Below are 16,591 nucleotides of genomic sequence, written 5' to 3'. Positions count from 1 at the left end.
CTGGAAGCCACTGTGCAGACTTTTGTCTCCTCTCCCGATACTCACCCACAGACGTGAGTGTCGTCCTTCAGATGAGACCGAGGACCGATTAAACCGAGGGCCCATCTGTGCCCTATTGAGGTGGATGTTAAAGATCCCACGGCATGTTGTGAGTTCACTTGCACAGCTGTTTGTGGGATTTTGCCGTGAGCAAATTAGCTGCTGCCATCACCTTACAAAATAAACAGTCACTACACCGGGGGTAAATGATGTGAAGTGCTTTGAGACATGCCCCGGACTTGAAAGGGGCTGTAACAGAGGTAAGGATTATTATTATTATTACTATTATGTGAGCCAAGTCAGCGAGAGTCTTAAGTAGCCGTGAAGAACATCACTGCCAAATCTAATCCTATCTTCCAGCAATGTTCACACATAGATGTTCCATCGAGGGGAGGGAGGTCGGGTGTCTCTACATAACGATCAGGAGAAGGAAGCTGGCTGATTCTCCCCCCCCCCCACCCCCCCAGCCCAGGGGCACTCAGGCCAACTGTTGAAATCAGTAACTCAGCACAGAGCAGGGATGGGATCTGGTTCCTCTCTGGTGTCTGTCTCGCAGTTTCACATGATCAGCTCAGCCCAAACGATCTCCTCCAGCTGCGGACGGACTGGTTAGACAGGAATTTGGAAGATTTCTCGAGCGCCTCTGGGAATGGCTTCCAAGCGCCCCCGGGGATTGGCTTGCGAGAGTCACAACTGGGGAGGGAGGCCACCCTGATCTCATCCTCCCAGCGTAACGTTGAACCCTCATCCTGTGAAATTGCCTCAACCATCCTTCCTGGTAACTTGTTCCAGTTATTAATTGACCTCTGGGTGAAGAAAAACTTGCTGGTGTCGATCTTGAAATTGTCCTTTGCACTCATAATAATAATAATCTTTGCATTTGATATAGTGCCTTATCACGTCTGTGAGACATCTCAAAACGCTTCACAGAATATACTGGGTTCTTACTGCTAGGTAAACAGCAGCACGTGGAGTAAGAAAACTTGCCTACGGTTTTGCTCCGCCCGGGAATCGAACTTGGGTCCTCTTGCTTGCGAGGCGAGCGTGTATCCACTACCTATGGGATTAAGGAAACTTGCCCAACGTTTCACACAGCCCAGGAGTTGGACCCAGGTTGCGAGGCGAGTTCTTTACCCACAAAACCAGAGGACTCCGTGTCAGGCACTATATAAATACAATTTGCTATTGTTGTTGCTCCACTCTACCTCCGCAACCTCCTCAAACCCTACTGACTCACCTGCTCCCTTCGCTCAGGGGGCGGAGGGAGTCTGATTAATGTCCCCGCTCTGCTTGCCTAACCATTGGTGGATGTCCCTTCAGCTAATCTGCTCCTATTAATAATAATAATAACAATAATAATAACCCTTGCACTTGATATAGCACTGTTCACATCTCACGTCTTCCAGACGTCTCAAAGCGTTTCACAGTAACACACCGTGAAGTGCAGTGACTGTGTGTTTTGTGGGCGAAACGCGGCTGCCATTTGCGCGCACAGCAGTGTCCCACAAGGCGTCGTGGATTGAGTGACCAAATTATTATTATTATTACATTTTTTGGGGGGGGAAGGGGAAAGGATTCTTACCCCCGGAAAAGGAATGGCTCGCGAATGGCCTCAGTCCCTTTAATTTGGCCCGATCTCTCTGACTGCTGCAGACTGCAGTCCTGATGGTCTACACAAAGCACCGTACTTCACAGCCCCCACTGCAGGCAGACTGCTCGCCTTGTGCTTTGATTTCACTCTCATGAATATTTCAGACTCTGCAAGTTCCTCTTGTCTTTTTTTTTGCTTCTGAAATATTTTACGGGAATATCACTCATCTCGATTTTCCTCTCTCCCTCGCCCTCTCCCCTCCCCACCCCCCACCCCACCCCCACCCCCCCCGAACGGCTGGGTTGGGGTGGGGCATGGGTGGGGATGATCTCATCCTCAGGAGCCTCAAATTCACACCACCTTATCCCATGAGATCGATTTGTCTTCAGGTTAAGATACAGCCAGATTTGGGGAAATTACGGATTTCAGACTCATTTGGAACCTGTTACTTTTATGAGCCGCGGTTAACTACGACTTGTATTTGTATAGCGCCTTTTCATGTCGGACGGTGTCTCGGAGCGCTTAACAGTGGCGGAGCCCGATGGCGGGAGATCGAATTTGTCCACGGTTCAGGTGTCTGCCTGGTGATCACTTGCTCTCGTCTCAGTGTTAGCCCGGCTCAGTGTTAGCCCGGCTCAGTGTTAGCCCGGCTCAGTTAGCAGCTCTCTTGCCTTTGAGTCAGGAGGTTGTGGGTTCAAATCCTAGGTGAGCACTTTGAGCTCACAGTCCAAGCACTCACTGGGGGTGAAGGGGACATTGTTGTGCCCAAATTGGCTGCCTTATTTGGCCACAAAATGCACAGTCACTACACTTTGCAGTATATCCTGCAGAATACCTCTTTGAGATGTTATTGTAAGTAATCCTCAGATGTTAACGTGCAGCAATTTGCTTGAGAATGTGAGTTGAATATTGAATTCTTTAACCTGGAGGTGAAAAAGCACAGTGTGACGAGAAATAAAACAAACTTAAAGACTTCTCTATGCCCAATACAATCGCAGCATCTCAAAACACTACCATGTGTCATTGCAAGTGTTTGGAGGGGACTTTTTCAGGCAAATACAACAACGACTCACATTTATATTGGGCTCTTCACACAGGGCAGTGTCTCAGAGCTCTTAACAGTTCTTGTGAAGTGGAGCGTCGGTGTAGTTGTAGGCAAACCCAGCAATCAATTTGCTTCAATACACCAGCAAGGCCCACAAATATACAGTCAATTCACTTTACAGTGTGTTCTGTGAAGTGCTTTGGGACGTCCTCCCGACGTGAAAAGCGCTATATCAAATGCAAGGATTATTATTATTATTAAGGCCTCACAATCAGCTCGCAGGTGAAAAACCAATTATTCTGGGAGTTTTGGCCGGGACACTGGTTAAAATTCCCCTTTCTTTTCAAATACTGTACTGTAGCATCATTGTATGTTAACGTCTACCTGAGCAGATAGGCAAGCTGCTTTTATAACCGAGTCCAGGGTTCCAGCCTCATCCCCTTCCCTCCGTTTCCTGGCAATGAGGTTTTAAGACAACTAACTTAGCTTTTAAAAATGTAAAAAGCATTTAAAAAGTAGTTTGATGCCGTGATGAGAGGACAATAGGGTGGATGTACTGGGAGGATCAGCTTAGATGGGCTGAAGAGCCTTCTTCATCCAAACCAATCTTATGAACCAACAGCCCCCTCTGCATTTGGCACAGAACCTTTCACGTCAGGAGAACATCCCAAAGTGCTTCACAGGATTTATTGTCAAGTGGATTGACTGTGTACTTCGAGGCGAATGCAGCAGCCAATTTGTGCACAGCAACGTCCCACAAACAGCCATGTGGTTTGAATCTACAGCTTTCTGATTCAAGAGGAGAGAGTGCCTGTGACTGAGCCAGGCTGAGACTCAACTAGACAGTGGTGAGTGCTCAGCCCTCCCAATGCTATGGAAATTGAGCAGCGTGAAGAGGACACGAGCAGCAGGCTCCAGCTGATTCCCTTTGCTTTGTTATGTGTTCTGAGATATGGTGGAGTGTGAGCTAAAAATAGCCCAACTGCAACAACAACAACAGCAACAAAATTACATTTGTATGGCGCCTTTCATCAGCAGGACTGGTGGTGGGGGTGGGGGGAGAGCGTTGCATTGTCGGAGATGAGGAGTTAAACCGAGGTCTCATCTGCCTGTTCAGGTAGATGTTAAAGGTCCCAATGGCACTATTCAAAAAGAGAAGGGAGTTTCTCTGTCCTGGTGTCCCGGCCAATAAACCCAGAGCTAAAATTGATCACTCACTCCATCGCTGTTTGTGGGACGTTGCTGTGTGCAAACTGGCTGACCCCGTTTCGCTCGCAAAATATACACTTTACAGCAGTCACACAGCGAGTTGTTGGGATCTGGAATGCATTGCCTGAAAGGCTGGTGGAAGCCGATTCGGTAACAACTTTTAAGAGAGAAGTAGATAATTATTTGGGGAGGACAAGTGTGCAGGGCTATGGGGAGAGCACGGGGAATGGGATTGATTTGGATAGCTCTTTTCAAAGACCCAGCACAGACACGATGGGCCGAATGGCCTCCTTCTTTGCTGTATAATTCTCTGATAGAATTATTTCGATAAAGTACAGCCCAGAGAAAACTTCAGAGCCTGTAGGTAATGTGTATAAAATTAATCAGTGTGTGTGGCACATAAATCCTGCAGGCAATGGGATGATGTGATTAGTCACACATGTACATGTAATAAACTATTACGTAAAGTAAACCATATGGATTTGTTAGAACGAAAATCCCTTTAGTGAATGGTTCGGTACTGGGGGAACACAGACGGCCCTCACGGAAGAAGAGAGAAGGGAGTTTCTCCTGGTGTTGTGGTCGACAATCACTCAGATAATATCGATCATTCATTTCACGGCTATTTGTGGGAACGTTGCTGTGCTAAATTGGTGTAAAATACACAGTCAATATCAATATTTTCAGTTGTTGGATCATCGAATCGAATATACCAAAACAGTAAGTTATTTACTGGTATTGCAATTGCAATAATAGCAAATATTTTATTTCTGGCACTTAACTGTTTTAAGTACCAAGCTTATGTTTCTTATATATTCAGAAACAACTTTCAATTTCAAGCCACTGTGTTTACCGAGCAATAAAAAGGAACCCGCTTGTTAGTCAATTGGCGGATCGCTTTCTGGGGGGAATAATCCCTTAAAAAAAATCCTTTATAAAACTCAACCCACGACTGTTTGTGGGACACTGCTGTGTGCAATTGGCTGCCATTTCGTCCACAAAATACAGTCAATTCGCTTTACAGTATATTCTGTGAAGCGCTTTGAGATGTCACAAATACGTGATAAGGAGCTATATCAAACGCAAGGATTATTATAAAATCAGAAGTCGCTGGAAACCCGCAGGGGGTCAGGCAGCATCTTTTTTTTTGCTGAAAATATATATTTATTTGAAAATATGATATTTGGTACAACAATAACCGCAGAAAACCACAAAGTACATCTTTCATTTCACTACTTTTCTCCGCATCCCAACACAAAGCATTTTGTTCTTTACGTTGCATTCCCTTTTTCGGGGCCGCTCTTCTATACGGTGGGCGACCCCTGATATTGACTTGCGCGCAGCAGGTCAGGCAGCATCTATGGAGAGAGGAAAACGAGTTACCATTTCAGGTCGATAAGCTTTCATCAGAATTGGGGGAAGGGAGCAGATTATTAGGACAAGCAGAGGAGGGAGCTGGGAAAGAAAGACAAAGGAAAAATTTAGGTGTGGGACAGAAGACGAGGTGTTGATGGTGCAAAGCAAAAGAAGGCAATAGTGGGAGATTATAGAAAGAAAAGATTTGTCTCATACCCAGAGGATGTGTGAATGGTTATAGAGGAGGGGGAAGCGGGAGATAAAGAGATAAGGCTGAGAGAAACTGGGAGCTGTGTTTAAGGTTTGAAGTGGTTAAAATCAGTGTTGAGGCCAGAGGCCACAAGGTCCTGAGGTGGTCGATGAGGAAGATTATTATTATTATATTATGAAGCGCTGTTCTTCGAGCTTGTGTTGTGCTTCGTTTGAACAGCGTAGGAGGCCATGGATAGAGAGGTCAGAGTGTGTGAAAGGATAATTATTGTTATTATTATTTATTCCAGCACTATTCCAAGATGTTTATACACTTCATTTTATTATGATTATTATTATTATTCCCACCCGTGGCAAAGTAAGATATTTGGGAGCAAACCCTGATTTTCTATCTTATCATAAAATGAGTGATGACATTAAACAAAGGCACTAACACGTCCGTGTGAAGACGCAGAGAGAAAATTGGGGAGGAAATAGGGAAGATGGCCTTACGTCGGAAGCTAACTTACCCTCAAAGCAAACGACACATCTGCTCACTGGCTGCGGGGCTTGGCACATGTGGCTGTGAGATGAACAGTTCATCGGTGGTGGTAAACCCGACCTCCCACAGGAATATCATAGCTCCACGAACACATGGCAGCCATGGCAATTCACTTTGACTGTAGCTAGCCGTGGCAGGCACGCACTACACCATCCTGCCTCACAAGAGGCTGACAATTGTCGCACACCTCAAGGGGAGACCTCCTGGAATACACATTCCCAGTCAGTCACTCAGTCCCCAGTCACTCGATTCCAGTCTATTTACAGAACAGTAAACGTTCCGTCCGGGACTCTACCCCATGTGAAGGTCGCGATATAAGTGCAAGTTGTTGTAGTCGTTATTGTAATGTAGATTCATGTAAACCACACTGGAGATGGCAAGAGAGCTGGCGAAACTGATCTCAAGGCTGTTCTTATGCACTTCCTCACAGTCACTCCAAATTTGAGCAGAATTAATAATAATAATAATAATAATAATCCTTGTATTTGATATAGCGCTTTTCACGTCTTCTTGACGTCTCAAAGCACTTCCAAGAATAGACTGTAAAGTGAATTGACTATATTTGTGGGCGAAACGCGGCAGCCAATTGCACACAAACAGTCATGGATTGAAATGTTTTTTTTGAGGGATTATTATCAGGCGTGTGGGGGTAAGGAAAGGAAACTTGCCCAAGGTTTCGCCCTGCCGGGAATCGAACCCAGGTCTCTCACTTGCAAAGCGAGCGCTCTAACCACTGAGCTACAGGACTCCATTGATGTAATGTAAGGACCAGCCTGGCTAAGTCTCGCCTCTGAGTCACCATGTTGCGGGTTCAAGCCCCACGTCGGGACTTTGAGCTCACAGTCTAGACTGACGCTAAAGTGCAGTGCTGGGGGTGGGGGGGGCTGTATTGTCAGAGGTCCTGGCCAACAATCCCCCAGAAAATAATCATGCTTTGCGCTGTAATTAGCTCTAGATATACAGTATTTACATATATATAATATGTGTGTGTGTTTAATATACATATTCATATATTTTTGAATGTGAATTCCATTCCAACAATTTATCTCTGGAATTTCCATGTGTATGTGGGAGGCATGGAAACCTGTCTGGTTTGGATATTCTTCAGCATGGTGATGGGTTTCCGCATGTGTCAGACATCTGGTTGACCATAAATTATATATTTACCGCGTGTGTGTATATACACGTTATATATATATATATTTATGTAAATGTGGAGAGTCACTGCATCTCATGTGTTCCTTGGCTGTTTTCTGGCTCGAGATGGTGTTGTGTTCGTTCCGTGATATGATGTAGGGTTCCTGCTCAGATAATACATCAAAGCTGTGGTTGACAAGCTCACAGTGCCGAGATATACCACGATGGACAACTGAAGGTTCGGAGTGTTTGTGAAGAGGAGGTGCGGAGGTCACACAAAGTGCTGCCAGATTAGAACCAACCATCCACAGGATTCTTCCCATCTCGTTCGTTCCGTTCGTTCGTTGGTATCTGCCAGAATATCGCTGCTTCCCTCTGCTTTCCCCCTGAGTCAGCGCTCCTCACACAGCCGTGGCCTCACTCCACCACCCACTTCTCTTAAAGCTGCACTCCCTCATTCCCCAAACTCCCGCAGCAGCAGTGGTTGGAAACACCACAGACCATAATCTAGAACTTATATACTTCCGGTCTGAAAATCTTCACGGTGTTGGCCTTGAGGCCGCAGTCTTATAATTCAAGATTCTGTAGATTTATTCGCAAAACACACGATCGCCACACGTTATAGTAAAAAAAAGAATGAAGCACTTTGAGACATCCTCCCAATGTGGAAGGTGCTATTCCAATAATACATATATATTATAGTCACCTCATCGAGATGAAAAGTAAGGATTGTTATTATTGTGAAAATTCATAAAGTTGGTCACAAAATCAACATTTATATAAAATAAACAAAACACTTCTAACAGATCAACTTTACAAATTGGTTTATTGCTCCCTGAAGAAGTCAGACCGTCTTGGAATTGAATCATCATCGTTATAATAATAATAATAATAATAATAATAATAGTCCTTGCACTTGACATAATAACATATCATGTCAACAAGATGTTGACGAGCGTTTCACAGGATTTTACTGTGAAATGGAATGACTGTATTTATTTTGTGGGCAAATGGGGCAACCAAGTTCACACAGCAACGTCCCACAAACAGCCATCAAGTGAGTGACCATTTTTATCTGGGGGATGTTTTGTCAGTTTCGTCTGTTCTGACGAAGCAGTCGTGGACCCGAAACATTGACTCACTTTCCTCTCTCTAGAGATGCCGTCTGACCTGCTGAGTGTTCCCAGCGATTTCGGTTTTTGTTTTCAGATTTTCCAGCATCTGCAGTATTTGGGGGTTTTGTTTATCCGCGGGGGATACTTCCCTTTTTGAATAGCGTCGCCAGGTCTTTAACATATCAATCGCGAAATTGGCTGCCGAGTTTCGCCCAGAAAACGTACAGTCGCTACACTTTGCGTTATATTCCGTGAAGCGCTTTGAGACGTCTCGAAGACGCGATAAGGCGCTGTATCAAATCCAAGGATTATTATTATTATTGTTTAACGTCCACCCGATCAGGGAAAGTCTTTGGTTTAACGTCTCATCTGAAGGGCAATAACTCTTTTGACAGTGTTCCACTGGAGAGTCAGCCGAGACCGCGAGCTCTAGACGAGTCTCGAGTGGGATTTGAATCCACAACCTTCCGACGCAGAGACGGGAGGGTGAGAGAATGGACCAGGCGCTGACAGTGATAAAGTAAGTGACTAATTTTCTGACACGAGTAGTAGCAGGACTTCACATCGAGCCTCGGTTTCTGAGTGAAGGGGTTAAACGGAATTGTTTGGGCGTGGGTGCTGAAACTCTGTGGTTAATTTCTGAGTTGAGGATTTCCTTTGAACTAAAGCACCGGGGATTTTCCCCGCCCACACAGCATTTTAAATAACCTCTGCCTGTGAGTAAGAGTTTGCACTTAAGGCAAGGAGGAAGCTAGCAAAAAAAGGGTTGAGGGTGGAGGGAGGGGGGGGTGGGGAGTGGAGGTGGCGAGGGGAACAAGTTCAAGTCAGAAGTGACACATGGGGTTTGATGTTTTTCCCGGGCATCACGTTTTGTTTCAGAGCAAAGTTCAGAGCGGATCACCCAGCAAATCGAAACTGCTCAGTGCCTCTGAATTCAGTGATCGCTGAGTGTGGGCTTTAATAATAAATAACAATACTTGCATTTGATACAGAGCCTTATCACGTTTTCGAGGCGTCTCAAAGCGCTTCACGGAGTACGCCGCAAAGTGAATTGACTGTGTATTTTGTGAGCGAAAGGCGGCAGCCAATTGCGCACAGCAGCGTCCCGCAAACAGTCGTGGATTGAAGTGACCAAATTATTATTATCATTTTTTTTTGAAGGGTTTATTGCCCCCGGAAAAGCGATCCGCCAATCGGCTAACGACCGGGTCTCTACTTACCGCGGTGTCCCACACACAGCCGTGGTTTGAGTGCCCAAATTCTCCCAGTTTCCCCCGAATAAAATCGGGTCAATCACCTCATGGCTGTTTGTGGGACGTTGCTGTGCGCAAACTGGCCGCCCCGAGACGATCGGGGACCTTCAACACAACTCGTCTGGTTCCAAGTGCGCGGTGGGGCTCTTGCGCTTTGACTTCCTCATCCAAACTTGGGACACATCCTGCGCAAGAACCCACTACGTTTTGGGACCAGATCAACGGTGCTCGAGGCGGGGAGGTTTTAGCTTTGATGGCGAAGCAGTCTATAGGTTTACCTGCTGATACGTCAGGTCTCACTAGCGTCAGGGTTTTATTTCTCCTGTCCTCTGCCATTACATCTGGAATTACTTCACAACATTTAAGCTCAACAATACTGACAGCTGACGGCATCTATCAGTTTTGAAGTGAACTCACCCGGAAAAGTGGAGACCCCATTTCCAACTGAATTTATCATTTTCCCTTGCTCCGCCAACCCTCCCCTCACTGTTTCATCATTTCCATATTCGTTCAATCTATTTCCCCACGCGGTGTGTCAGCCTGGCTCAACCTCACCTCAGAGTCAGAAGGTTGTGGGTTTCAAGTTCCACATCAGGGCTTGCAACTCAGATGGTCCAGGCTGATGCTCCAACGCAGGGCTGGGAGGGTGTGTTGCATTGGTGGAGGTGCTGTCCTACCAACGGGACATTAAACCGAGGTCCCGTCTCTCTGTTCAAGTGCACGTTAAAGATCAAGAAGAGAAGGGAGTTTCTCTCTCTCTCTCTCCCGGTGACCTGGCCAACAGTCCACCAAACAAAATTGGTCACTCGCTCGAGGTTGTTTGTGGGACATTGCCGTGTGCAAGTTGTCTGCCGTGTTCGCCCTCAAAACGCACAGTCACTGCACTTTACAGTAAATCCTGTGAAGCTCTTTGAGGCGTCCTCCTGATGTGAAGGCACATGGAGCGAATGTAATAATTGTCATTACTCCTCTCTTGTCATTAGAGCTGACAGGGATGGGGATGGAAATATGTGAAGAAGACACCTAGTCTCTGGTCAAAATGGGTTTAAAGAAGGATCAATGCAACAGTTTAACATTTACACGGCGTTTTCGTGTCGGGAGGATGTCTCAAAGCGCTTTGCAGAGCCGGCTGAGAGCCTAATCAGGGGTTGAGGGGGAGGCAGGGGAGGGGGAGGTGAAACCAAAGGTCTTGAGGCAGGTTTCAAGGAGGAGAGGGAGCGAGTGAAGTGGGCAATGGCGACACATCCCACAGAAGCGATAATATCAATTGATGCTGAATCAGGGGGAGATGTCTGCTGTGGGCCTGTGTTCTTGGCTGAGACAGATCTCACTGATTTTCCCCTGAGAACTTTTACACCCAACAGAGAGACAAGACGTTCAGCCCATCAGTCCAGCTGTTTGTGGGACGTCGCAGTGTGCAAATTAGCTGCTGCGTTCGCCTACAAAATTCACAATCACTACACTTTACGGTAAATCCTGTGAAGCGCTGTGAGACATTTCGGCGATGTGATAGGGCGCTATATCAAAATACAAAGATTATTATATTAATGTCCTTTGGTTAAGGAAACAATAGCGTCTCAACTGCATTATTTGCAAAGTCCATTCAGGTGGTTAATTAATAATAATAATAATCCTTTCATTTGATATTGCGCCTTATCACATTGTTGAATCGTCTTAAAGAGCTTCAAAGGATTTTACTATAAAGTGTAGTGACTGTATATTTTGTGGGAGAACGCGACAGCCAATTTGCACATGACAATGTACCACAAACAGCCACACAGTGAATAAGTGAATAACTGGTTTTATTTGAGGGATTGTTGGCCAGGACACCGTGTGAGAGAAACTCTCTTCTCTTTTTGAATAGCGCCACAGGATCTTTAGCATTCATCTGAAAACAGGCACAGACGGGACCTCGGTTTAATATCTCTCCCGAAGAACAGCACCTCCGACAATGTGGTGTTCTCCCAGTCCTGCACCGGAGAGTCAGTTTAGACTATATAAGGTCCAAGTCCAAGTTCATTGTTACTAACGATGCACAAAATTCACAAACAATGAACTGTGAATCCCAAACGGCAAAGCCTGAAAAATCACCGGCTTGTTTTGTGCCTTTGCCGGTCAGAGGTTCGCTGTTTCCCCGAATCCCACAATTCGACATTCGCGAACCAGAAATGGAAAATGGCGACTTGCACCGGGAGCTGACAAATGCGATGGCCCCAGGCAGCAATGGGTTAATACGCTGTGCACTTATTAAGTGTTTGTGCTGTTAAGTGATCACCAGCGTGTGACTGGGGAACAGGTCAGACGACAAAAAGCTAAATAAACCCAGTTTTCTACTTGTTCAACCACACCAACTCCGCACTCAAACCTGTTGACCCGAAGGATTAAGCCCAGAACAATACATGTGTGTGGATGAACCTGGGGAGAAAATCACCATCAATCTGGTCCTGTCCTCACCCGAAGGTGCTCAGGACGGGGTATGACTGAGCGACTAGCTCCCTGATCACTAGGAAGCACAGCTGATTAATATAATAATCTTTGCGTTTGATGTAGCGCCTTACCACGTCTTCGAGACGTCTCAAAGTGCTTCGCAGAATATACTATAAAGTGAATTGACTGTGTATTTTTGTGGGTGAAAAGCAGCAGCCAATTGAGCACAGCAGCGTCCCACAAACAGTCATGGATTGAGTGACCCATTCGTTATTATTATTTCTTTTTTTTGAAGGCATTATTACCTCCGGAAAAGCGATCTGCCAATCGACTACCAACCTATTGTTCTATTGTCTTTGGTGCATCCTAAAGCATTGATCTGGGTTAACGTTTTCAATTCCAGTTAAAATGTAGACATCTCTTGAGTTGTCTCCTCTGACTGGAGAGACGCAGCTGGTCTAATTGTTTCTCAAAATTCCTCAAAGGCAACTGGGAAACCTGGAAAAAAGAGGAGAATAACCTTTTCAAGACCCCTCTCAATACCCTCCTCTTCGACCGTGCCTTCAGTCACCGTCCTACCCCACGCTCCCACCCACCACCCCTCCTGATCCCAACCACCAGCTCGGATGCGGATCCCTGAATGTTCAGCGCCTTGGGACTTCCTCCTGATGTGAAAGGCGCTGCACACATGTAGTTTGTTGTTGTTGTTGTTGTTGTGATTGGCTTCCACATTGTGAAGGGGAAGGAGAGACTGCAGAGAATGGCGCACAGACATGGGCAAGATGGCCCAACAAGAAGCAGGACCTTATGTTCAAGGCCAAAGCAGGAATGGACATGACGGGGCCATAGAGAACCCGGCAAGACTGATTGAAGAAGACAAGAGGTGGGGGGGAGGAGTGAGGGATGGAGAGGGTGCGAGAAGGGGATGAGGAAGGTGTGCAAGGGAGCTGGTGAAAGGAAAGGGGTGCAAGGAACGATCTATATGGAAAATGGACAAATGGTAAGTGTGGGGAACAGGGAGGAAATTGGAACCACTGAGGGTCCTGAAGGTACAAAACAATCACTGCACTCAGACGGTGAAGACAACAAGTTTACTTGTTATTTGGACAGCAATAAAGTACTGATCAACGCTTACTCCTGACTCACTCGACGTCATACACCCAGTGTGGGAGGACATGTGTGTATCTGTGTGTGTGATGGTTTGGGCACAAGGTTGTGTATGTGTGGTGTTTGCCCCAAGAGGGCGTTGTGGTCTGTATGTGAGTGTGTGTGTGTGCGCGCGTGTATGTGAGAGTGTATGCGCGGGTGTGCGCACGTGCGTGCGTGCATGTGTGTGTGTGTGTGTGCGCGCGCGGGTGTGTGTTGCGTGCTTGAGTCGTCTGTGTACACGTTTGTGCGTGCTCGAGTGTGCGCGCGCGTGTGTGTGCGCGTGCGCGCGCGCGCGTGCACGCGCGTGTGTCTGTGCGAGTGGGTGTGCGTGCGTGCGTCGTGCGTGCGTGCGTGCACGTGTGGGGGTGCGTGTACGCGCGCCCGGGACGGGTCTGGTGTTTGTCACGGGTTGTGTGTGGGTATGCGTGGTGCTTTCGGCACAAGGGGAGCGCGGTGTGTGGGGGTTTGCTAGGAGTGAGCGTGTTGTGTGTGTGTGTGTGAGTGATCGTGTGCGCGCGCGCGCGTGTGTGCGCGTGGTGTTTGCCGGGTGCGTGGCGTGCGGTTGTTTTTAGCACAAGTAGGCACTTGTGTGGTCTGCGTGGTGTTTGTCACGAGGGCGCGCGCGTGCGTGTGTGTGTGTGTGTGTGTGTGTGGGTCTGTGTGTGGTATTGGCCACAAGGGGGCGTTTGCGGTGTGTGTGTGTTTGTGGTATTTGTCACGAGGGGTATAGAATTGAAAAGCAAGAGGTAATGCTAAATGTATATAAGTCATTAGCTGGACCACAGTTAGCATATTGTGTGTAGATTTGGTCGCCCCACCTCGTGAAAGACATCAAAGCGACACTGGGGTTGCAGAGGAGATTTACTGGGGGATGAGTGGTTCGGTCGATCGGGAGAGATTGGAGGAACCGAGGGTCTTTTTTACTGGCGGAACAAAGAAGATCGAGAGGTCTTTAAAATGGTGAGGGGTTTTTGCGGGTCAACAGCGAGAAATTATTTCCACTGAGTCGGCGCCACAAGACTGCAACAGCGACAGCAACAACAACGCTCACTTGCAGGGGTACCTCATCAATTTAAGATGGTAAACGAGGAAATGGGGAGGTTAGTCACGTTACTTTACTTTGCTTTCCGCCCCCAGATACAGGGAGATCTCCGGGACGGTGAGTGCAGTGCAGGAGGTGCAGTGGAGCACATCATCAACAAACAGAGGATCTGTCAGGAAGCCTGGAACAGAGTCCTTCCCTCTCCACGCCATCCAACACCTCGTTGATCAACACATCGAACGGAGAGGGTGACAGTGGGCAGCCTTGCCTTACCCTGCGTTCCAGAGGGATGGGCTCAGCGACTCCACCATCAACCCTTACTGAGATACACACTCCTGATAAAATCCCAAGATTTGGCCACGTATTCCCATGGCTTCCAGTTTTAACGTGAGGGATTCATGAGGCACGAGGTCACAGGTCTTGAGGAGGCAATGGACGTATTGTAAGCAGGTTTCCCCTGAGCCTTACTACCTTCCTCAATCTCGTGCAAACCTAAAACCTGCCCCACACATTCCTCACGAGAATGGAATCCAGCCTGTTCCTTCCTGATTAAACCACGATACACGTGCAGTGAAAATCCAAAGCCACTGAAGTCGGTGAGATCCATCTATAGTTCTCGGTCTCACTAGGGTCACCCTTCTTGGTGGGTAGAAGCCTCAATTGCACTCTGGAACACTGACGGAGCGTGTGATCGGAGAGTGTCCTACTGGCCAGCACTAGGAGGGCAACTTCAAGATGAAGTGGTCCTACTCAATGCGTGTGTGTGTTTGATGGTATGTTGGAGGGAGTGTTTGCGTGAGTGTGTGAGATTGTGTGCGTGTGAGTGACGATGTATGTGTGTGTCTGTGTGTGTGTGTGTGAGGATGTGTGTTTGAGAGTGTATGTGTGTGAGGGAGGCTGCGTGGGGGAGTGTGCGTGTGTGAGGGTGTATGTGTGTGTGTGGGGGTGTGTGTAAGTGTATGTGTGGAACCAGACGGTGCTTTCAATGGCAAACGACGTGGTTTAGCTGGTTAGACTCCAGCAGTTACCCCAACCCACACTCTGGGGTCTCCAACCCTTGGCTTTTGCCAACCTGCGCCTAACACTCTCCGGAATTAGGAGAGCAGAGTGCATCCCTCCGGGGAGAGGGTGCACAATCCACCCCAGACACAGGGAGATCTCCATGATGGTGAGTGCAGTGCAGGAGGTGCCCAGGTGAGCCCGCCAACAGCACATCATCAGAGGGATGGGCTCAGTGACTCCACCATCCACGGATTACACGGATCTTGGAGCTGGGATACACATTCCTGATTAAATCCAAGATTTGGCCACGTATTCCCATGGCTTCCAGTTTAATCATAAGGCATTAGGTCAAAGGCCCTGTGGAGGCAGTGAAAGCAGGTGGGTTTCACCTGAGCCTTATGACATTCTGTGATCTCATACAAACCTAAAACCTGCCCCACGTGTTCTTCACGAGAACAGAGGCCATCCAGCTCCTTCCTGGTCAAACCACGAGTCTCCAGTGCGTGTGATGCACACACAGTGACTCCTCGAAGCAGCAACTGAAGAGCCACTGAAATCAGTGAGATTCCTCGATAGCGCTCGGTCTCACTAGAGAACATTTCATGTCAGGAGGGCGTCACAAAATGCCTCACAGCATTGACCGTGTAGTGACTGCATTTTGTAGGGATTGTCACTCCCTTCGCTTTTCCAGTTGCGCCCTTTGGATGCTAAGAGTGTTAGGCGCAGGTTGGCGAGAGCCGATTTTTGGGGCCCCCAGAGAGTGCTTTGACAATGTGAGCGTGATATTGGTATTGTATTCCTTTACCAGGTTCTTGAGTGTGGCAACAGATGATTTGATAGTTTGGGGGAAATCACAGCCAAGTCTGACCTCGATCTTGATATTAATAATAAGCGTTAATAACCCTTACAGATCATACTGGGCCTTTCGCTTCAAGAGGACGTCTCAAAGTGCGTCCCTGGATTCAATGTAACGTGCAGTGACTGTGTATTTTGTAGGCAAACGCAGCAGTCAATTTGTGCAGAACATCCCACAAACAGCCACGGAATGAGCGACCACAGCTCTACGCATTACAACAAATTCTGGGAAGCGCTTTGAGACAACGACAAACAACAACGACCGATTACATTTGTATAGCGCCTTTCATGTCAGGAGGACATCCCAAGGCTCTGGACAGTCAGGGATCGACACCTTCCATGACGTGAAAGGAGCTATAACCAATGCAGGGATTATTATTATTATTATTATTATTATATAACCAATTTGATCCAGGGGATTGTCGGCCAGGACGCTGGGAGAAAGACTCCCTTGTCTTTTCTAACAGCGTTGCAGGATCTTTAACACGGGGGCTGCGTGTGTGGGCGAAACAAACTCTTGTGAAGGGAAGGATAAAGCCGCAGACAGTGAAGCCGGCGGGGAGAGGTCAGAAACAGGTCATAACACGTTCCCAATACTGTGTGCAGCTGGAAAAGGAATT

At 47.3% G+C, this 16,591-nt stretch overlaps 1 long non-coding RNA gene across 1 annotated transcript; it reads left to right on the top strand.

The window, feature by feature from the left end:
• The first annotated feature begins 104 nt into the window (after positions 1 to 104).
• On the top strand, positions 105 to 14,697 carry LOC103184688. Its single transcript, XR_488549.1, has 3 exons — positions 105 to 120; positions 8,639 to 8,763; positions 14,210 to 14,697. It is a non-coding gene; the product is annotated as an uncharacterized LOC103184688 (long non-coding RNA).
• The last annotated feature ends 1,894 nt before the right edge of the window (positions 14,698 to 16,591 follow it).

Source organism: Callorhinchus milii, unplaced genomic scaffold (genome assembly GCF_018977255.1).
Source record: "Callorhinchus milii isolate IMCB2004 unplaced genomic scaffold, IMCB_Cmil_1.0 Scaffold8, whole genome shotgun sequence".
NCBI lineage: Eukaryota > Metazoa > Chordata > Chondrichthyes > Chimaeriformes > Callorhinchidae > Callorhinchus > Callorhinchus milii.
This window is presented reverse-complemented; position numbering and strand designations above follow the sequence as displayed.